A 22,653-nucleotide genomic window follows, 5' to 3' on the forward strand; every position below is an offset into this window, starting at 1 on the left:
CAGTGATTTTGGAGCCCCAAAACACTGTTTCCCCATCTAATAGCTAACAGGTTTTGTGCTTTTTTTAAAATGAAAATACATGTTGGATTTTGTCAAAGCATATTATGTGGTTACTGAAACTGTTACCCCATCCAAGCTTACTCTACTGTCTCCTTTCCTGCCATCCACAGGTGGACAGGATTCTGAAAAAAGGCCCTTTGGCTTAACAGTCAGGCAGAGGGACAGGATTCTCTGAAGCAGGTTATTTAGGTATGATTATAATAACAAAAGCAATGGAAAGCAAGTCAAGGAAATAGTTCGAGCATGGAGTCACAATTGGCTTTTCCCTGCAATAAAATGATCATATGGTTTTTCTTTTTTATTTAGTTGCTGCTGCTGCTGCTGCTGCTAAGTCACTTCAGTCGTGTCCAGCTCTGTGCGACCCCACAGATGGCAGCCCACCAGGCTCCCCTGTCCTTGGGATTCTCCAGGCAAGAGCACTGGAGTGGGTTGCCATTTCCTTCTCCAATGCATGAAAGTGAAAAGTGAAAATGAAGTCCGCTCAGTCGTGTCTGACTCTTCACTACCCCAGGGACTGTAGCCTACCAGGCTCCTCCATCCATGGGATTTTCCAGGCAAGAGTACTGGAGTGGGGTGCCACTGCCTTCTCTATTTAGTTGCTGAGGTGATTTATATTAGTATATTTTCTAATGATAAAACATTCTTGAATTTTGAGGGGGTTGGGCTAAACTTTTCATATTCACCAGGATCACTTTCACAGAATGCGGTAAACTGTGCCTTGAATATTCAGTAGAGTTCTCCTGTTTGCTCTTCTTGTCGAAGAGCTTTCTTTAATGGTCATAAGTCTTATTGGATTTTCATTTCTTCTTTAGTTTTCTAAAGCCAAATTTCCCTAGTGAGTTACATATCTTTTCAGAGGATCGTCTGTTTTGTTAATCTTTTATGATTTTTTTAACAGCTTTGGAATTTCCCATTCTCTCCACTGTATCTTTACAGCATATTTCATTAAAATGTGATATTAATTACATTATTTCACTTGCTTTGTTCTTTTTCTGGGTTTTTGAGTTAGAAATCTAGCTTGTTAGGAACTCTTTCTTAGAGTTCTCATCACAAAGAAGTACTTTTTTCTATTTCTTTAATTTTGTATCTGTATGAAATGATGGCTGTTCACTAAACTTATTGGGAAAATCTTTTTATGATACAAGTCAAATCATTATGTTATGCCCCTTAAACTTATATAGTGCATCTCAATAAAGTTGGAAAAAAGATTTTTACTACTTCCTTCTTAATATAAGTACTTAAGGCTAAATTTCCCTGTAAATATAACTTTAATTAAATCACATTATATATGTTGAATCTTTTATACAACATATAAGTTTCTCTGATTTCCATTATTCTTCGTTACGTTACTAAAAATATGGCTTAAAGCCAACAAATGTGAGGTTTTCTAAATTCTTTTTTAAATTATTCATTTGTACCCCAGTTATGGTACTAATTATTCAGAATTAATTGAGGCTTGCTTTGTGGCCCCAGACTTGATTAATTTTTGTAATTCTTGGATGAGCGTTTGATATATCCATACCATATCAGAATAACCTTGATAATTGCTTTTCTCAGAATATCTAAATTCATACTATTTTTCCTCCTGTGAATTCATCAATTAGTGAGATAAATATGCACTATCAATGACTGGGGATCTGTCAGTTTTCCTTACAATTCTGATTTTTACTTTTTCTATTTTGAAACTGTTTTGTTAGTTATATATGTATTTCTATTTCCTAATGAACTGAACTTTCTTTAGATGGTGAATATTTTTACCAAAAAAGATTTTAATCTAAAAATTTGTTTCTAATATTAGTATTTGTAAACTAGCTTTATTCTGACTGATGTTTGCCTGGTGTGTATTTTCCCCCTTGTTGTTATGTGCTTTATGATATAATTAGATTTTATGTATTTACTCAATTTCTTCCAGTTTTTCTCTTGCACAATTTTTTTCTTTCCATTTGTCTGACTGACCAAGCTGTCTTTATTTCATCTTTTTTCCTCTCTACTGTTTCAGAAGATTCTGTCTGTGGCTATTCTTCTGCAATTACTATCTTTGATATTTTAACAAGTGTTAACTTCTAAAGTTAAATATTTCTGCCTTTTTCCTGGATTCTCTCTTCCCTTATTTTTTTGTTACTTATCCTTCCAAAGTTAGGCCAAAGGCCACCTCCTCAACGATGCCTGTTCTGACTCCCCAGACTAAATCAGACACCCCTACACTTGTCTTTCATAGCACTTACCAGGGCCTATGCCAACATACGTGTGAAATCAGTCATTGACCCCTACCTTCCTTAATTCCTGTAAGGGCTGTAATGCCTGAAAGGGTAGGCATTGGCTGTGCTGCTCTCTATTCTCCTCCTAAGGTGCAGCCCAGTGCCAGAACATGCCAGGCAACAAACTACATTGAAGGCAGGAAGGCAACAGAGGGAGGGAGAGAGAGAAGGTGGCGTGGGTGGTGATGCTGAGATGAACCCACAGGGATGCTGACTCTGGGAGAGTTGCACACTTCTGTCAGTTAGGAATCACATTCTCCTGTGAAAACCAAAACAGAGACAATGATGGACAAAAATGGGAAATATACTTCTTTTTCATTTTATGAAGTCTGGAGGCAGAAGTCCTGGCTTAATAAGGGGGCTCCATAAAGTCAAGAAGGACTCAGGTATTTTTCCCTCCTCCACCTCTATTATCCTTGCCTGCTGCATGCTAAGTTGCTGCAGTCATTTTTGATTCTTTGTGACCCTGTAGACTACATCCTGCCAGGCTCCTCTGTCCATGGGATTCTCCAGGCAAGAATACTGGAGTGGGTTGCCATTCCTGTCTCCAGGGGATCTTCCTGACCCAGGGGTCAAACTCTGGTCTCCTGCATTACTGATGGATTCTTTATCGTCTGAGCCACCAGGGACACCCTTACTACCCTTAGCTCATGGCTCAGATCCTGAGATTATGAGTCCAAGATGGTAGCTGGAATTTCAACCATTACAATCAAGTTCCAGGCAGGAATCTGGAAATGGGAGGGAAGGGCAAGAAAGAGCATGCCCAGTTAGTTGTTGCCTCTCTTAGGAAGCCTTTCTTGGAATTTCACAGACTTATATCTTATTCATCATGGCTAAGTTCCATGGTTAAACCTAGATGCAAGAAAAACAATTTTTTTTCAAAGCCAAGATGATTGTAATTTAAATATAATTGTGGGGGGTGTCCTGTGTTATTAAGGCTGATGGGAGTAGGGGTGGTGTTTGTAGGTGATCATTGCGGTACAGTGATGTAGACTAGGGGTGACAGGGAGACTGGTAAGAGGAGGGAAAGAAACTGACATTCTGAATTAAGGCAACAACACGGGAACAGAAAGGAGGGTCTGAAATGAGATTTGACAGACGGTGCAACAGGGTTCTTAACAGCTCATCTTCTCACTGCGTTGCTCCAGGAGACACTTTGCCTACTGGTATAATTTCACTTAGTAGAGAGGCTTTTCACTGAACTCAAGGTCATTATGAGTTGATCTCCCTGGTAAATGCTGGAATAAACGAAGACTGATTTGTGCACGATGAGTACTCTCTTCGAAAATGTTTTTTGAAATGTACTTAGTTCTTCTGAAAGCTCTATTTCCAAAGACAGATGAATATAGAGGACAATGATTAATAAGTACAAACATAACTTTTTAAAAAATATAGTCATTCTTTGCATATAGATACTCAACATATATATAAGGTTCAATGTCAGAAAATGACACACAGGAGTGCTTTATCTCCACGTTGCAAACAAATTGCATTTCCTCTAGGTAGTCCCAAAATCTTTGAAATTTTGCATTTTTTCCCTTTCTCCATATGATACTTATAAAAAGATGACTTGAGGTATTTTGAGCACACTGATTTTATTTTAAGGAAACTGGGATGCTAGAAAAATACATACATCTAGACATTTAACCATCAACACCAGGAAAAATACTTTCAGATTTCCAGAATACGGTTCTTCTGGATACACAGTTGAAGTAAAGACACATCTTTCATTAATAGGCCCTTATTAAAAGTGAGATTAATTGCTAAGATTATGTGAGATTAATTTTCCTAAGTAAAAAATAAGGGCGCATTTCTTACTGAATATGCGCTCGGGTTGCTGTACCCTTGAGTTCTTGCTAAAAGTTCTTGGTGGGTAGGATTTAGGCAGGCTGCTCCTTCGAAAGTGGCTGTGAGGGGTGGGAAGGTGGTTTTCACCTGTGAAGTGAGTTTAAGAGAGATCACAGGTGAATCAAGCTCACCTGGATGGAGCAAGGCCACGTTGCTCTGTGCTGACCTGCACTGAACAATCGGCAGTGGCGAAGCATACTCCCTTGACCAGACATGGAAAGCTCAGAGCAGTCCCTGGATGCAGCGGGTGGAAACTGAGACACAAGGAAGGGGCCAGGATGGAATGTTCAGGAGACTTACAGAGCCCTGGTGCCTACCTGGTGGGCCAGGTCCTCCCATTTAAGGTCCAGGAACCTGCACTTTGTCCCACGCTCATTCCTCAGATGTGCCATAACTATTCTTTCTATTCTGTCCTAGTTTGGGAGCTGCTTTTTAGAATAAAGTGGGTCTGCTTACCTCTGCCAGGGGAGTGGGCTGCTGTACTAAAAGGGGAGTGAGCGTTTCTTGGAGTTAAAAAAAAAAAGAAAGAAAGAAAGAAAAAAAAAAAGCCAAAGATTTTCTGGTGAAGCTCAAGGGATGTGATTAGGAGCTGATGGCTCCCTGAGCTCTCCTTTCTCGGGAATTCCGTCACCTGCAACTGTAACCATGAGGCTTCCAAATATTTAAAATTGCTGAACAAAAAACAGCACCAGGTAACTTCAGTGATGCATAAAACTCCCTATCTTTCTCTCAATGTTTGGCCATTTTAAGAAAACAAAACAAAACAAAACAAAACAAACTTATGGGTTTGATTAGATGATCTAGTCTTCCAATTTCTCAATGCCATGGATCCAAAGGAAGCAAAATGGGGTGAAAAGAGAACACTTGTGGTTGGTGACTGTAACATGCTCCCTGTTCATCGGTAGGAAAATCCAGTTATGATGGAAACGTCTAGAACCACAATTTCTGTGCTGAGGTTTTTCATGATCTGGATACAATCTCATTGCATTGTTAGGATCACAGACAGCAAGGTTTCCTGTTAAGGTCACTTCTGACCCACAGCAGCATGGCAGTCTCCTCTGGGTGACGTTCTCTGCCACCCTCTCCTGGCTCCTTTTAGGTGAGGTGGCAGTTTAACCATGAGGCTGAAATCCAAACACAAGGGAGGAAGGTAAAGACAAGACAAAATCAGTTATTTGTTTCAGGGATATAAGACAGTCCTCTCATTTCCACCCAGAAACTGAGGTGAATCAGGAAATGGATGGCGTTTTTCAAATCACATGAATCAGCGCCCCAGAATTCATCATTTTCACCAAGTGTTTGGTTGGTCTTTTCATTCCTTTACATTATGGTTCACCTAATACAGCTTAAAATCACTGCAGATGGTGACTGCAGCCATGAAATTAAAAGATGCTGACTCCTTGGAAGGAAAGTTATGACCAACCTAGGTAGCATATTCAAAAGCAGAGACATTACTTTGCCAACAAAGGTCCATCTAGTCAACGCTATGGTTTTTCCAGTGGTCATGTATGGATGTGAGAGTTGGATTGTGAAGAAAGCTGTGGGCCGAAAAATTGATGCTTTTGAACTGCGGTGCTGGAAAAGACTCTTGAGAGTCCCTTGGGCTGCAAGGAGATCCAACCAGTCCATCCTAAAGGAGATCAGCCCTGCCTGGGTGTTCATTGGAAGGACTAATGCTAAAGCTGAAGCTCCAAGACTTTGGCCACCTCATGCGAAGAGTCGACTCATTGGAAAAGACCCTGATGCTGGGAGGGATTGGGGGCAGGAGGAGAAGGGGATGACAGAAGGTGAGATGGCTGGATGGCATCACTGACTCGACGGACATGAGTTTGAGTGAACTCTGGGAGTTGGTGATGGACAGGGAGGCCTGGCGTGCTGCGATTCATGGGGTTGCAAAGAGTCGGACACGACTGAGAGACAGAACTGAACTGATTACAGTTTAGGGAGAGCTCCAATTTTATGTTTAAAAGAAGATAACTAAACACTTTCATTTTGAAATGATTTCCTCTAGTTTTGACTGTGATGAGAAGCAGCTTAATGTCACATGGGCTTCAGCTAAGACTTATCAAAGAAAAAAAAACTCACAAATTGCATTTGGGAAAAGAACACACCTGTGGATTGTTTTAAACGAGTTTTGTTGTAGAGAGCCTATTTCCGTGCAGGGCCTTGGGTGAATATTTCACTTGTACCAGTTTCTTTTTCTGTTAATGTTTACAAAGGATGTATGTGCCTGCAGGTTTGTTTAAGCTCCTGACAAGACTATAGCTCAGAAAAGTTCAAGAACTCTCTCCAGGTTGCAAGGTAAATCATGACTTCAGTTTAGTTCAGACTTAGCTTTAAAGGTGCATCTGAAATTATTATTTGGTTTCTCCCATTCCTCATTTTTATTATTCATTTATTTATAATTCATTATCACTAAAAATACATATTTTAACAACGCTTTGGTGTTGTCTGTAAGTACCTGTCAAATTGACCTCCCCCCCCAGCCCCCCTCCAGGACACCACGCACACATACACATGGGCCTCCCTTGTAGCTCAGCTGGTAAAGAATCTGCCTGCAATGCAGGAGACCTGAGTTCGATCCCTGGGTTGGGAAGATCCCCTGGAGAAGGGAATGGCTACCCACCCCAGTATTCTTGCCTGGAGAATCCCATGGAGAGCCTGGTGGGCTACATACAGTCCCCGGGGTCTCAAAGAGTCGGAAACAACTGAGTGAGTAACACTTTCACTCTTTCCACAGACACATAAAGTTACGTAATTTATCGAGTTAAATGTTATCAGCCCTCTTTGGGTGATACTTCCTTCTCTCTGCTTAGCCCTCTATATGCTGAGATTTATTTATTTATTTATTTTTTAATGCCTTTAACTGTAGTGTTGAGGGGCAAAGGACAGGAGCAGCTAAACACGTTGGATTCTAGTTTCTGTCTCCCTTTGCCCCAGCAGCTGGAGAATCCAAGGTCCACAGAGCCACCCTTGGATGGTGTCAGGTGTGAGGCTGGGTTCTCCTTCCCTCTCCCTCCGGCCAGAAGCAGAGCAGCCTGGCTTGACCTTGGCCAGCCTCTGCCCTCCCCAGGAAGCGCTCTTGGGTCTCCCTGCCACGTTGGCAGGAGAATCAGAATGTCGGGAATGGAGCTGGTGCCCCACGTGCCCAGCACAGAAGGAGACCTGTTAAGCTTTTCCTGAAGGCCCCAGGAGTCCAGCAGCTGTCAGGCACCTGGCTGAGTGGCCCGGGCATAACCCCGGGGAAGAAAGCATCTCAAAAGCCCGCCCAGCTACTGATATTTCCTCCGGACATCTTAAGGAAATCCGAGTGAGGCCCTGAGTTGTATTTCCAACTGCTCCATCACTGGTGGCCCTACAGAGAGACTGGAGATTTCAGCTGGGCTGGGCTTCCACGGAAACCCGCAGGATTGCTTTCATTTAATTCTTTTATTTAAAAAAAAAATAAAGATAAATCAATGTCAGTTTGTTTCTCTGTTGTCTGTCTCCTAGATCTATGTGGCTACTCCGGGAGCTGTGACACTTCCAGCCACCGATGGATTCTTTGTCTTTACAGATGAACGCAGGGGCACAGATCACGGCCCATGCGGCCACCTGGCCATTGTCACTGCAGAACAAGGGCCACGGTGGGGCGTTCAAGAATTTTCTCACCCCAGGGAAGCTTGAAAGCCAGGCTCTGAAGCCCAGCTGGAGAGAAAAGGGCCCAGAGAGACTGTCCTCCACCCCCATCCAGCAAGGTTAGGCGCAGCCCTTCAGCGTTCCCTCCCAAAGTTTTGCAACCAAGTACCAGCACACATTACCCGGCCCCCCCCCCCCCCCCCCGCCAACAAATTCCAGAAGTCTTGAAAGGTATTCTGCTTTTCAACTACGAATCTTTTTCGCCTGAGTACTCGCTCAATAAAGGCGAAAGAACCGGCCGAAGTGCAACAAGTAACATTTGCCCCAAAACTGGACGAGAAGACTGTCCATCTGGGACATTATCCTCTCTTAACACGCAGCCCGGCCACTTGGGGATCCCCTGACCTGCTTCCCTGGTTCGCCGGATATGTCCGCTTCTCTAATTCAACGCTGCAAAAACTGACCCCATCTAGCCGGGAGGCGCACCCCCCCGCCCCCCACATGCTCTTCCAAGAACCCGCAGCAACTTCCCTCGGTCTTTGGCGAAGTTTCCAGCGCTGAGCACACGAGAGGAACAAAATCACACACTCGGAGTCCAGAGGATCCCCGCGGCCGCTGCCCACCCTCAGCCCCCATGCCCCGGCCGGATTAGCCGGAGAGTGGGGGCCGCCACGTACCTGGAACTGAGGTCGCTGGAGTGGACGCGCCACGTCCCGGGGCTCGGCCCGCGCAGCCTGCGGCCCTTTATACCGCCCCCCCCCCCCACCCAACCCCCAGCAGCCACGTCGGAGCGGCGGGACAGGGGACAGGGGGCGGGGGAGCGACCGAAAGTTGCGAGGCGGGGGTGGGGGGCTCCCTGAAAGTCAATGCTCGGGCGCGCTCGCCCTGGGCGGGCAGGAGTAGGGGCCTGCCCGGAGTCCAGGGGGCGCCCGGGGAGCAGAGGAGGGGGTCCAGTCCCGGGAAGGGGCGGTGTCGGGGGAGGGGCCCGGGAGGTCAGGCGCGGGGTGGGGCTCTCGGGTTTCACCCGCGCCGGGAGGGGCAGGAGGCGGGGCGGAGGTGGGCAGGGCTGGGGCGGGGCTAACCGGGCCGGGGCGGGGTTATGGGCAGGGCTAACCGGGCAGGGGCGGGTTCAGAGGCGGGCCGGGGGCGGGGCGAAGCGGCCCCGCGCTCCCCACCCCGGCTCCCCGCGCCGCTCTACTCGCCGGGAAGGCAGCGCCGGCGGCGGCTGCTCTCCTTGCGCTGGCTCCCGCGCGCTTTGCTCCAGCTGCGCGTGGGCTCCGAAGCACCCTGCCGTCCGCGGCCCCGAGCCCAGCGGCGGCCCTCCACCACCCTCCACTTCCTTTCGGCGGGGGGACGCCCCGGTCCTTGTGGCTCATCCCAGGGGCTCCCTTCTCCCCGCTCCACCCGGCGACTTCCCTGCGGAGCTTGCTGGAGCACCCAACTTTGCCTCCTCGCCCGTCGTTCCCGCTGGGCGCGAACCTGCTCACCTCAGGTCCGGCCGTGAGCCCGGGGACGGTGCGCACTGGGCTCGAGCTGGCGCACCCCCGCTCCAGCCTGGAGCTCAGCGAGTTGGGGGTAACTCTAGGGAAGTGGCGGGGGGCGGCGGCGGCTGCTGCCTGGACTTCCTTCGCGGGCGCTGAAGAAGACCCTCGCAGACACTCTTGACCCCCCGGGCGCCGGATGACTGGCACGGGGAACGCGCCTTGCACCTGGTGAGCGACCCCCCCACCCCGCCCCGTCCTCGCGTGGTCGTAGCTGCAGCCGCGAGCCAGCCGCGTTGGGGGGCCAGGACTCGGGGGCGGCAGTTGTCGGCGCGTGGGTCGTGTGGATCTCGGGAAGGTCGCTCTGTAGGCTCGTGGGACACAGTCCGGGGGTTGCACTTGCGGGATCGGACTACCCAATGCGGGGCGGCGGGGGGAGGTAACCACAGTTGAGCAGGTTCGCGGGCTGGAAGTTTGAGTCTCCGCCTTTGCCGAGGTTTGAGCGTGCAGAGGGAAAGATGGGGAGCTACCCGGTGGGCCCCCGGGCGGGGGGGAGAGAGGGCACCCCTCCTAACACCTCCTTAAGGTGCGCAGCGGAGGTAGCTGCACGCACCCAGCGCGTGTCCGGGCTCGCGCCGTAAGGAGCTGAGGGCAGGGTCCCGGTGGCCGTCACTTCGCAGTGCCTGCCTGGCGCAAGGTTTTCTGGTCGAGTTGACTGGGGCTCTACGACGCCCGCGAGAAACCAGGAGGCGGTGGCCTTAACTCCTCTGAGCGCTGTCGATAAGCAGGGAGGGAGACTGAGGCTGGCGGCTGCCCCAATCGTCGCGGCCGGGGAGGTATAGAGGCCCCGGGAGCCGCCGGCCCGATGGGGGCGGCATCTCTCCCGCCGCCCCACCACTTCGCATCCCCTCCTGGCTCGGGATTTCGGGTTTGAGAGGCGGATCCGGCCGCCGAAGGGAGGATGCGCGGGGGAGCAGCGGCCGAAGAGGGGTCTCCCGGGATCGCTCGCCGCCGCGGCGCCGGGTGCCAGGCCTAGCGCGGTCAGATCCCGGCTCCCCGGGCTTTGGCGGGAAGCGCGTTCACCTCGCCCTCCCCTCGCTTTGTACCTGGATGCGGCTGGCTGTTTAGAGTTGGGGTTGAACTTTTCCTGCACTTGCGACGTCCCGGGGACCCCCGGTAGGGGGCGCCGAGAGCGAGCGCTGGAAGAGGGCCTGAGGATGCTGGCTGGTTGGGAAGGCTTCCTCTGTGCCCGGTGAGTGGATGGGGGTCCCGGTGAGCAAAGCACAGGACCAGGCGGATCTTGCTATCATTTCCTAGAGGCGGAGGGTGGCTGGGTAGGTGATCTGTAGACCAGGGAAGGAGCTGTCAGCCTTGTTAGAAGGGATAGGAAAGGTGGTCAACAAACTCAGGTCCTTTAAATAGAAAGACTCCTTCCAGAGACAAATGCATCCCTGTAAACTCTTCCTGTTTGTGCGTCTGCCTTCCTCCCCCCCGACCTTTGTATTTACCCAGAAAGAAATGGGAATCGGGTGAAGAGAATGTGAGTTATGTTTAATATTGACATGAAGTTCTCCTCCAGGAGCAGATTAGTGAAAACGCCAGGAGTTACAAATGATTGTTGCATCTTTTTTTTTTTTTTTTTAAAATTAAGGTTTATGTTGAATCTTGTTTTTAAGAAAAGCAATTGTATATCACAATCAGCTTATCCGGAAGGGCCCTGATGGCCAAGTTTACAATCAACAGATATGTTATTAATTACAGAATTAGTCTTTCCTAAGGAGACCCAGAAAGACAAAATCAGACTTTACCAGGGAAGATTTTAACACCTAATTAGGATTGCTAAATTAATTGCTGGTTAATGCCACTTCCATTACAGAAGAGAGGGCAGAGTTTATCCTGCACTTTTTTGAGTGACCAAGTTCAAGCAGATAATAGCTTAACTTGTGTACCATTTAAATAACTTTTCCTCTATGTCTGTGTTTACCCTAGAGGAAACAGTGATTTTGTACACCCAAAGATTTTTTTCCTTGTTTGTCTTAAATGAAAATAGCAGACTGAAGTGCAACTGCTTGGGCCACTTGAAATAGATTTCTTTTTCCTTAAGTTTCTTTCTTGTGGAAACTTTGCCATGATATAGCAGCTCATCCATAGTGCTATACTGGTCATGCTAATTCTCTGCATACTCATGGAACCCTTGGGGTGATGAGCTGGTACCCACTTTTCCATGCTTTTACATACTTTTCTTAACAGGGAGAAGATAGATGATACTAATCATTTTATGTCTTTTACAAATTACACTAACTTAATTGGTTGTTTTAATGTCAAGCAGCTGTGAGATTCCTGCTGCAAGCAAAGCCTTTGGTCTCCTGGGTGGTAAAGCTTGTTTTTGTCCAAAACTTGATAAAAATAAACCTGTGCTCTTCACTGCTGGTCTCCTTTTAAGATGATTCTTCTCCATTTCTGGATAGGATGAAACATAGAAATGTGTAGTGTAGTGGCTGTTAAAAGACGTTGGCCAGTGCATGATAAATGGGTGCATATTCCCGTAAACTTTTGCTTCTGTTTTAGAGTTTGTAGACCTTCTGAATCCCCAGCCACGGCTTTGCAGCAAGAAATCTTGTTCACATTAGACTCTTGATAGGAAATATTAAAACCCACAGACTCGTCTATGTGTTGTATGCTAATTGCTCAAGAGATGCCAGCTCCTTGGAACTCTGTCCTTTGCTCCTGATACTAGAGAGAACTGTTTAGCTGAACCATTACATAGTTTTTATTAACTTGGTGATTATTTTTGATGATTCCAAATGTCTGTTTTTGTTGTTATAAAGTCACTGAAATGGAGGCGTTCCTTCTGATACACATGCCGGAAAGTGGGGGAGGGCAAATTCCCCTCCTTCATTAAATGTCCAGCAGAGGTCTAAAGGCATCCCATTATATAAACAAGTAATCAACAACTCCAGAGTTAACTAAGAGTAGGACCTAATCCATAAGAAGAGGTTTGGATTACAAATCCTACAGTTTGTGAGACAGAACAAATTAATTAGTTTATACTATGTCAGAGTCAAGGAATCCATTTTTGGAGTACTCTGTGTACAAGTGTTTGAGCAAAGTTCCACATCCTGCAATAAATCCTCCATAATTCTTGATTCTAAAATTATACTATATTTGTGTTTTAAAATGCTTCTGAACTTGTTGCTATAGTTACAGAGACAAGTTGCTTAGGGTATAATTTTAACACCAAGGTGATACATTTTTACGTTTGGAATGAAATAATTTTTAAAAGGTAAGCTACAGTGTCTAACAAATTTCAGTTACACCCACGTGCAAAACATGTGTGTGGAACCTTGTCCATTTCTGCCCACCGGCATCTTTGTACCTTTATACAGAGAAAGTCAACTCTTTTCTTGAGTCTTAAGATGAGAACAAGTAATTACTTTGAAGTTGTTTGTACTTGACTCTGTGTACTGTTGTTAACATAGACATTTTCACATACGCCCCTGGCAGCCTTTTAAAATTGAGATGCCGAAGTTTTGTTGAAAATTACTGGTTTTTATCGCTCTATTTGCTGCCTTGTAGAAATGATCAGTCGTAGATAGGTGGCAACCTGAGGTTTCTAATTCCTGCATATATTGGTAGCATCTTAAAGGTTAAATTCAAAAAGTGAGGAGTGGCCAGCTCATTGGGAAGCTGTTTGAAGAAGCAGCTTTTGGTGTGCTTGATAAAGATGTCACTGACTTCTGTGATGAATTCATCAGGTACTGGTTATCCAGATTACACAGAATCAATTTCTAATGGCAAGAAAAAGAGAAAAATTAAAGCAAACTGGAATATATATAGACAAACTTGTTTTGATTCAGAATTTATACCAAACAGAACAAAGCAAAGGAAAACTTGATCCAAGAGAAGGTCCAGTATAACAATTAAGTTATTGTTATGTACTGGCATTGACACAATCTTTTTCATCTAAAGGTTCTAGATCTAGGGAAACTTGGCTCTGAATTTCACAGAGTATTCTGAAGCAACTTCAAAGCCAAGCTATAGGTCCCTGGGGCATGACATTTAAAATAGGATTAGCCCAATGGTGGGCTCAAGGAAACAGAAAATTTTCTCAGAGGAATTGCTGTTGTCTTTTTCTTTACTTTCTTTTATTGCCCAAGATTAATGGCTGTTTGACAAGAGCAAAGTTGAGCACTTTACTTCTCTTTCCTAAGTTTTAAAATGTATTAGTGTGGTACTGTTGCATTTGGGAAAAATGAAATCATTCCATTCTTTACTCTTCCCCCCCCCCCCCCCCCCGCCACATACACTCGAATTGGTTTCCTGATTAATACTGAAGAACACTAAATTTTTAAAAGAGAATAAATTTTTAGAGGGTAATTTCTTTGCTTTCTGGAAGGCCATGAACTCGCTAATCTTTATCTTCCCATCTGTCATTCTTTACTCACCATCTCTCTGGGAAATCGGCTACCCTAGGGTTCATATAGAATGATGAGGAGGTGCATATTGGAACAATTTTATTTTATGTTGCGTTTTTATGTCCATTTGCGAGTAGATCACATTACTGCAATAGGTAATTCAATTACAGATATGTATGATAAATAACCAGGAGATGGATGCTATCAGAAGGCAATTCTCCTGGAGAAAATAATACTGTATTTGCTGAAATGTGAAATTAAATAAGTTCTAGGCAAGTGACAGTCAGGATTGAGCATGGCCAAATTATTCACAGGAAAAAGAGCCTCTTTCAATCAGTTCAAATTCACCCAACATTTGGCAGTGATACATGATATACTTATGCAAAGAAAAAGCAGAGTCAAAGAAAAGAAAATAAAGCAATAAGAAAAATTCTGCTAAGCTGTGTCCTGTGAATTGTCTGCAGAAACATAGGATGATTAGTGTCTGGCTGTTAACTTCCTAGAACAGATGTGTTCCTCACCAACTGACCCCCAGTACAATTCCTTACAAAGAGCTTCCCTTTCTGTAAAGAAAACTGGAGATGTGACCTGTCTCAGGGAGCTGAACTCAGTCAGCCACCAAGGATGAAGCTGCCCGCTGCCAGGATTTCACCGGGACCCGGTGCCAAGCTAGCGCTCCGGATGGAGGCCAGGGACATTTATGGCTGGACAGGCTGCAGCCAAATGAGCTGTAGCATCAGAACTGGCTGCTGTGATTTCCTTTTGCAGTTACAGGGCCCAGATTTAGATCTGCCGTGAAACTTTACCGATTGTAAAGCTGAGAACATTGTTTGTAACTGGTGCGGCATAAAGCAAAAATAATCCCTTGGGATGCTAACCTCCTTTTGTTCAACGGACGTTTCCATGAAGCCATTGTTCATGCCAGTTGACGTGCAAGTCGGAACGGGAGGAGAAGTTACTTCTGAGACACCCATCAAGTCAGTTCCTCAGTATGTGCTAGCTGTGAACTTGACTTTCAGAGCCTTAGTTCTGGGAAAGCTGGGAGGAATAGTTACCAGGAGTCTGGGCTCTGATAGACTGCTTGCTTAACTGGGCAGGGCACTTAGGATGGCAGCAGAGAGGTCCCCAGGGGACAACCCGCCCGCTGGGCTGGAGTAATGGTGATGGTAGCTGGCTTCCAGGCCATCTGGCGAGGGGTGGTGAGGGCAGACCCCAAGTTTGGGCCTGGAGGACAGGTCGAGGGGACAGTCTCGATGCAATGAGAGAAGCAAGCCAGCCAGACTGGCTGCCCACCAGGTGTGGGTACCATGCTGGCAGGTGGCTGCTGCTAACGTGCAGGAAGAGCCAGGGGGCCTGGGCCCTGCAGTGGGCTGGAACCTGTTCCTGGTTGGGGGCATGAGCGCCTGAGCTCATCCAAGCACCTTGTGTGATCCTGGTCCTGCCGACATGACTCAGTCCCACCACTGTCTCCTCCTCCTGACCCCAGCCCCTTTGGCCTCTGTGTATTCTATTCCTTCTGCTTGGAAAGCTTCCCCCACCGCCCCACCCACCACTTGCCTGGGCAGCTCATGGCTTCCAGATCTGGCCTCTTGGAGAGCTTTCACTCAAGTGTCCCATCTTCAGAAAGGCATCTTCACATCATACTAGTTAGGACACCATCCCCTCCCTCTTTCCTCTCTTCAGCCTCCTCTTTCTCTTTGTAGCTTTTTGCTCCAACCCAACATACTGTATTGGCTTAAAGTCTTTAACCAACTTTGGAGCTTCAGAGCAAGACAATACTGCCCCTAGTGAATCTGTGTTTAGAAGAGCACCTGGCACACAGGCTGCCCTGGGTTCAGGTATGTGGTGAGTGAGTGAATGGGAAAATGCCTTTATGTGGTATGTAAATAGTACCGTCTGCGATAGTGTCCTGGATAAAAGCTATGGGTTAAAACTTTGGGGGCCAACCGTGGAAGCTAAAAACTATTTAGGGGGAGAAAAGTGTTTTGGATACTCCCAAACTGATTTATTGACATCGTCTTGAAATATAGATGTCTTTGTGAGCCAAGGACCGTGAGCTTCGTATTTCCTATACAGGGCTGTTTGCCCAGTTGTAAATGCTTGTTCAATGAATCCGTGACCTTGCTGGACTGGGAGATTAGCATAAAACACTTTGTGTGTATTCTAATAGTTTATGTATATTAAAACATAAAAAAGTGTAATTCAGGGCTGTTTATTTACTGAGAATAGCAGTCCTTCCCACTGCCACCCACAGGCACAAAAATTCCAGGCACTGTATTGTATCCTCATGACATTTTCACACATTGCAGAGACTTTTCGAAATTCCAGAAAAAGTTTAGAACTGTGGAAGCCTTTCTTCTTGTATTGCTGAGATGAGGCCCATGAGCCCTGTCATTTAGTTGGATTTATAGATTTAATAAGCTGAAACAGATGAGTGGATAAACAGAGTGTGGTCCAGCCATACAATGGGCTACTATTTGGCAATCAAATGAATGAACTTTTGATATGGGCCGCACTGAGTGTGAACTTTAAAACATTATGCTTTGTGAAAGAAGTCAGTCCCAAAAGACTGCGTGCTGTGATTCCTTTAAAGTGAAATGTCTAGAGCAGGTAAACGTGTGAAAACAGAAAGCAGATTTGAAGTTATCTGGGATTGGGGCCGGGGATTGGAAGAAACTGCTAATGGGCAGCTGGGGTTTTTCAGGGAGATGGAAATATTCTAAAACTGGATAATGGGGACAGGCACACAACATGTGCATTTACTAAAAATCATCGAATTGTACACAAATGGTATGTAATATATGCCTCAGTGAAGTTGTGTAGTTCCAGCTTGATGCTGCTAAGTCACTTCAGTCTTGTCCGACTCTGTGTGACCCCATAGACGGCAGCCCACCAGGCTCCCCCGCCCCTGGGATTCTCCAGTCAAGAACACTTAGCCCTGAAGAAATCCAAAACCTCAAAATGCAAGAGGTACGTAAGATAGTGACAATAATTTATAATGTTCTGAGTGGTTACAACGTACCAAAACATTTTATCCACTTAAAAGAAAAAAGAGTTCTGGGGCATACTCTCTAAAGAGTTCTTTGAACCACCCATGGCCTAAACAAATCCTGGTGTGTTTCCTGGGAATTGTGTCTGTGTTTCCAGGATTTTCACAAAGCCCAGCGTTGACGCCACCAGATGCTGAGTGAGCAGCATCTCTTTGATCCCCAGGCACTTCCTGGGAAGTGTATCAGAGCTGTGATCTCTGTCCTGAAAACAAGTAAACCCAGGTTGTTTCCAGATGAGATCCGGAACCAAGTCGAATCAATTAAACTCATCTGACCCCTGGGCTACTCAGTGTTTGCTGCACACCAGTTTCCAGTTGTCTGTTGAGGATACTTTTGCCAGTTTTAAAAAATTTTTTGGTGTTATTTATTATTATTATTATTATTGGCTGTACTGGGTTTTCATTGTAGTGCACAGACTTCTTATTGAGGTGGCTTCTCTTGGGGTGCACAGGCTCCAGGCACATGGGCTTCAGTTCAGTTCAGTCACTCAGTCCTGTCCAACTCTTTGCAACCCCATGGACTGCAGCATGCCCGGCCGCCCTGTCCATCACCAACTCCCGGGGTTTACTCAAATTCATGCCCATTGAGTCAGCGATGCCATCCAGCCATCTCATCCTCTGTCGTCCCCTTCTCCTCCTGCCTTCAATCTTTCCCAGGATCAGGGTCTTTTCCAGTGAATCTTTTCTTCACATCAGGTTGCCAAAGTATTGGCCACAGTCACAAGAAACTCATCAAACTGATCAGATGGACCACAGGATTGTCTAACTCAATGAAACCATGAGACATGCCGGCTAGGGCCATCCAAGACGGATGGGTCATGGTGGAGAGTTCTGACAAAATGTGATCCACTGGCGTGGCAAGCCGCTTCAGCGTTCTTGCCTTGAGAGCCCCATGGACATATGAAAAGGGCTTCAGTAGCCGTGACTCGTGGACCCTGGAGCATGGGCTCAGTAGCTGGGCTCACGGGCTTAGCTGCTTCAGAACATGTGGAATCCTCCCGGATTGGACATCCAACCCATGTCCCCTGCGTTGGCAGGTAGATTCCTTCCCACAGCGCCACCAGGGAAATCCTCTTCTGCTAGTTTTATTGGTACATGGGCATCGCTCTGGGTGGCAGTTGGGGGGTGTGGAGAATCTTGGAAAACACACCATCTCCTGGTCTCTTTAGAGCTGCAGGGTCTGGAACTCCAGAGCGTGGCTCTGCTCACCAAAGAGCGCTGCTTTCCCGGGATGGGCAAAGTGCGTGGTACCTGCTCCTGTATCCTTGCTCACCCAGCAGGGCATCTGCTTCCGCTGGTGAGGTTGTTTCTAACAGCCAGAGCTGGTGGCAGGATGCAGGTTTTTCAGTGCCCAGAGCCGAAACAGTTAAACCGGAGAGGGCCCTTTTTCCCCATCAGAAGAAGAGTCATTAGAATCATTTCTGGCTCTTTCCCTTCTGCTTTGACACATTCTGCAGTTAAAGCACAAGCTGAGATTCGGTTATGGGCAGAGGTACACATGAATTGCCTGTAATTTCCTTGCTGTTCGACTATTGTCCCTGGATGGGAGTGTCTTTAGCTCTTTCCTCTTGTTTATGGCAACTTCCATCTGTTTAGTGCCTGAGAATCCTCTCTGCCTCCTGCCTCGGGGCTTGCTTGGCTTTCTCTTGGGCACCTTACCCTCCCCACACCAGTTGGTTTCCACATGGTGACTTTCCGTGGGAGTGTTTACTTTGGCAAAGATGGTCCCGGCTCCAGATACACTGGGCAGGAGATGGCCGGCTTTCAGAGCTAATATGCCTCTTTGCATTAGTGGTGAAGTATTGCTCTCCAGTCCTGGGATGGTTCGGGCAGGTGTTTGTAAAGAACGTCTAATTTCTTCAGCCCTTGTAGTGGTCATATGTAGAAATTGAGATGGACAAGAGTTTTAAATTCTAGGGCAATAGTTTTATTGACGTCTTACCAGTGTAATTTCTGACTCGCTCATTCTGAGTTTGCCTCCTCCCAAACTGGCAGCCTAACTTACACACAAATTAAGAGTAAAATTTATAAAATGACCATGTTTTTCTGTTACCAACCCTAAATTATTACTCACCCTTGGGGAGTAGTGAGGAGTTCTTTATGAGATTGCATTAATATTTCCTACTGCCTATTAGGTGGCAAAGGAGTGGGTGACATTTATATTTTGATGTCACTTTTGGTGGCTTTAATTGGTCAATAAAGTACTGTTTAGGTGGGTACTTTTGGTAGTTATTTTCTTTCATTTGCAATAAGCTAATGTTCTCCATATTTTAAGGGTAACTAGTTAAGCATTCGGAGAAGGCAATGACACCCCACTCCAGTACTTTTGCCTGGAAAATCCCATGGATGGAGGAGCCTGGTAGGCTGCAGTCCATGAGGTTGCTAACAGTTGGACACAACTGAGCACTTTCGCTTTTCACTTTCATGCATTGGAGAAGGGAATGGCAACCCACTCCAGTGTTATTGCTTGGAGAATCCCAGGGACAGAGGAGCCTGGTAGGAGGCCGTCTATGGGGTTGCACAGAGTCGGACACGACTGAAGCAACTTAGCAGCAGCAGCAGCAGTTAAGCATTCAATTAAAGAGATTGACTGGTTACATGATGAGAGAAATTTCCATCTTGCTAGGACAGAGAATTAGTTTGGAAACACAAGGAATAAGAAAATGATGCCATTTTTCTCTTGATTTAAGACCTCCTTTTAGAATCATTGTTGATTTGTATTGGATCTGAGAATTGGAGTTGACCGTAATTAAAGCAAGATGTAGTGTTACATACAGAATTCTGTGAAGACATTGCCCTAAGTGGGAAAAATGTATTAGACCATTAGTTTTGATGATTTTTAAAATTTTTTCCTAACCATTTCTTTTCCTGAAAAGTGTCCAGATGCTAAGATCAAATACTCATTTCGGACAGTCTAGCGTGTACTGGATCCTACGTTTGTTGGGTGGTTGGATCACAGAGAAGAGCCTGGAATGTTCACTTTACAGCCTGGACTGTTACTATTGCAATCCCTTGTGTCTGCTGACACCTCCTCCTGCTGTCCTTGTTCTGAAGTTTAAACTTGAAGGGTTTTTGACAATACATCAGGGAAAGAAAACTTCTTTAATGTTTGAGCTAGAAGTTAAAGTCGGGCACTTTATTTATTAAGTTTAATATTTCTGGGCTATAAGTAGAGAAGAAAGATCATGTTTGATGGAGCTGGGGTCCAGCCTGCAGATGTTGAAACTTTGCCTGAGGTAAGGTGACCAGATGTCCAATGTGGAAAGGAGCTTGCTTTACCATGGTTTCTTGTTCTTTCTGATGAAAGAAAGAACTGTTGCTCCTCCAGTATCCGCTGATGATCTTTTTATTCCCTCACCCCACCCCACCCCGCCCCCGCCCCAGCCAATCAGAGGGATTCTTCTGCGGTCCCTCCTTATCGTGATCTTTCTCTGGTCAATTTCTCTGCTAACCCAGCTGCCTTTTTAGTAATGCATTTCTCCTTCACCACGAAGTTCTGAGCTGAGCTTGAAACTTCTGATCGGCCCTAAGTTTCAAGGAAGGCCCAGCTCACTTTCTGGCCCTCCTGTCCTGTCAGCTCCTGCCCCCGTGGGAAGGGAGCTGCCAGGCTTTGTCCAGACAGTGGCAACTTCAGTGCTTGGCTCTGAGCTCCGGGGGTTCCGAGCCCCAGCTGGATGATATATCAGAGGTGTCATCGATGGGCATCCCTCGTAGCTCAGTCCGTAAGGAATCTGCCTGCAAGACAGGAGACCCAGGTTCGATTCATGGGTCCGCAAGATCCCCTGAAGAAGGAAATGGCAGCCCACTCCAGTACTCTCGCCTGGAGAATCCCATGGACAGAGGAGCCTGGCGGGCTGAAGTACATGGGGTCGCAAGAGTCGGACATGACTTAGTGACTAAACCATCACCGCCACCACCATCGATGGACACACTCTTTTGCTCGGCCTTGTTCCTGGGCTGGTTCATGTTGGCTCATGAGGTCAGTCCTTCTCTAGGTCAATTATAAGTATGACGGGAATATGGTGGTGATTTAGTTCCCTCCCTTCTTTAGTTTCACGTCTGATGGTGCTCTCGAGCTGGGAGAAGCAGGCATGGGCTTATTAGGCAAGAGAAGCCCTTGTGAGAAGGCAGTGGGGGCTTCTCCACCCCTCAGCCTTTCATCTTGATGGTGGCAGTTGGAAGCCTTGGAGCTATGCCTCTCAAGGTCCTCCCTCCTTTCCACATGGAACTCTCACTTCCTTGGCCCCTGGTCACAAAGTTGGTGCCAGGAAAAGTGGGGATACCTGAACATAGGTGTGTGAGGTGACAGTCTTTCCCACTCTGCCTGTCTACCCCTACTTCCTTTACAATGCACATCAGAAACCAGTGCAAATGCCTTCTGTGAATGGAATTTGTGCGGTGGTTGGGGGTGGGCCTGGCGGGGTGGTGACAGGAGGGCCCAGGAGCCCTGCACGTCCAGGCAGTGGCTTATTGGCTGTCAAGGCTTTCCAAGCCGACTCCCAAGTCAGGCCTGGAGCCAAATTTACTTTCCTCTGTCAGCTGTGATGGAATTCCTAGGTCCTATCGCCAGCTTGTGAAAAGAAATCATTCAGGAAACTGCAAGCTGGCAAGTAAGAATTGCAAAGGTTCATTCACTCAAAAGCTGATGCCAGCAAATGTTATTTAACTTGGAACAATTTCTCTGGGCCCACCTGCTGGGGTTCCATCTCCCTGAGGTTTGTGTTGGTGCAGAGGAAAGCCCTTGGGGAAGGGCAATGGTAGGCATCTTAGTAGACACACCCCAGAGATGGTACCGGCTGAAGGACTTTCTGGATGTCTCCACCTCACTCATCCCTGATCCAGGCATTGTTCAGTAAGGTCCATTTCTTTCAAACTCCATGGAGTAAATAACAGTGCCTGGACTTCAGCTGCTAAAACTCTAAAACCCAGTTAGGACTGTAGAGTCAGGTTTCACAGTGGTCAGACGCCCTGTCAATTCAAATACCTTGAAGACACTTTTAAAAAGAGTGTCTGTCAGTGAATTAATTGTTTTTTGAAGGAGGCTCAAGAAAGTCAATGCTTTCAACTTGGACCGTGGCTACAGGGGAGACTGACTTGCTAACCTGGGGAGGAGTAACATACCTTACGTCTTTGATTAGAAAGAAGAGTACTTCCCAGTGTCCACGGAGTATTTAAAAAAGGCTTCTTTTTCTCATATAATGAAAATAATAACAGAAGATCAAGCACTCCAGATATAATTTATTTGTACAGTTGATTTATAATATTCTTTTTTCTCTTTCTGACTTACTTTACTCTGTATGACAGTTTCTGGGTCCACCCATATCTTTACCAATGCCCTGGTTTCATTTGTGTGTTTTTTTTTTTTTTTTTTTTTTTAGTGGTGAGTGTTCCATTGTATATATGTCGCACATCTTCTTTACCCATCTGGTGATGGACATTTAGGTTGCTTCCTTGTCCAGGCTGTTGTGAATAGCGCTGCCGTGAACAATGGGGTACATGTGTCTTTTTGAATTATGATTTTTCTCAGGGTGCATGCCCAGTCATGGGATTGCTGAATCATATGGCAGCTCTATTTTCAGTTTTGTAAGGAACCTCCGTACTGCTGTCCATAGTGGCTATACCAACCTACATTCCCATCAACAGTGTAGGAGGGTTCCCTTTTCTCTACATCTGCTCCAGCGTTTATTGTTTGGAGACGTTTTGACGATGGTCATGCTGACCAGTGCAAGGTGATACCTCATTTGGGCCCTGAAAAGTGAAAGTGAAGTCACTCAGTCACGTCTGACTCTTGGGGACCCCCTGGGCTGCAGGCTACCAGGTTCCTCCTCCCATGGGATTTTCCAGGCAGGAGTACTGGAGTGGGTTGCTGTTTCCTTCTCCAGGGGATCTTCCCAACCTAGGAATTGAACCTGGGTCTCCCACAT

At 46.4% G+C, this 22,653-nt stretch overlaps 1 protein-coding gene, 1 long non-coding RNA gene and 1 other non-coding gene across 6 annotated transcripts in view; 1 reads left to right on the top strand and 2 right to left on the bottom strand.

Annotated features, from left to right (window-relative positions):
- Nucleotides 1-3,894: 3,894 nt before the first annotated feature.
- Nucleotides 3,895-8,765, bottom strand: LOC114118756 (uncharacterized). Its single transcript, XR_003591931.3, has 2 exons — nt 8,462-8,765; nt 3,895-5,290 (listed from the first exon to the last, which is right to left on the bottom strand). It is a non-coding gene; the product is annotated as an uncharacterized LOC114118756 (long non-coding RNA).
- On the bottom strand, nt 5,390-5,459 carry LOC114118772 (small nucleolar RNA SNORD123). Its single transcript, XR_003591942.1, has one exon. It is a non-coding gene; the product is annotated as a small nucleolar RNA SNORD123 (small nucleolar RNA).
- A 215-nt stretch (nt 8,766-8,980) lies between the features above and the next one.
- The window catches only part of SEMA5A (semaphorin 5A), a 557,148-nt gene continuing 543,475 nt past the window's right edge, over nt 8,981-22,653 (top strand). For all 4 annotated transcript variants that reach the window (XM_060400273.1, XM_060400274.1, XM_027980170.2 and 1 more), the window contains exon 1: nt 8,981-9,496. The gene's annotated coding sequence lies outside the window, so the exon portion shown is untranslated. The remainder of the gene's footprint in view (nt 9,497-22,653) is intronic.

This window comes from Ovis aries, chromosome 16 (assembly GCF_016772045.2).
Source record: "Ovis aries strain OAR_USU_Benz2616 breed Rambouillet chromosome 16, ARS-UI_Ramb_v3.0, whole genome shotgun sequence".
NCBI classification, from domain to species: Eukaryota; Metazoa; Chordata; class Mammalia; order Artiodactyla; family Bovidae; genus Ovis; species Ovis aries.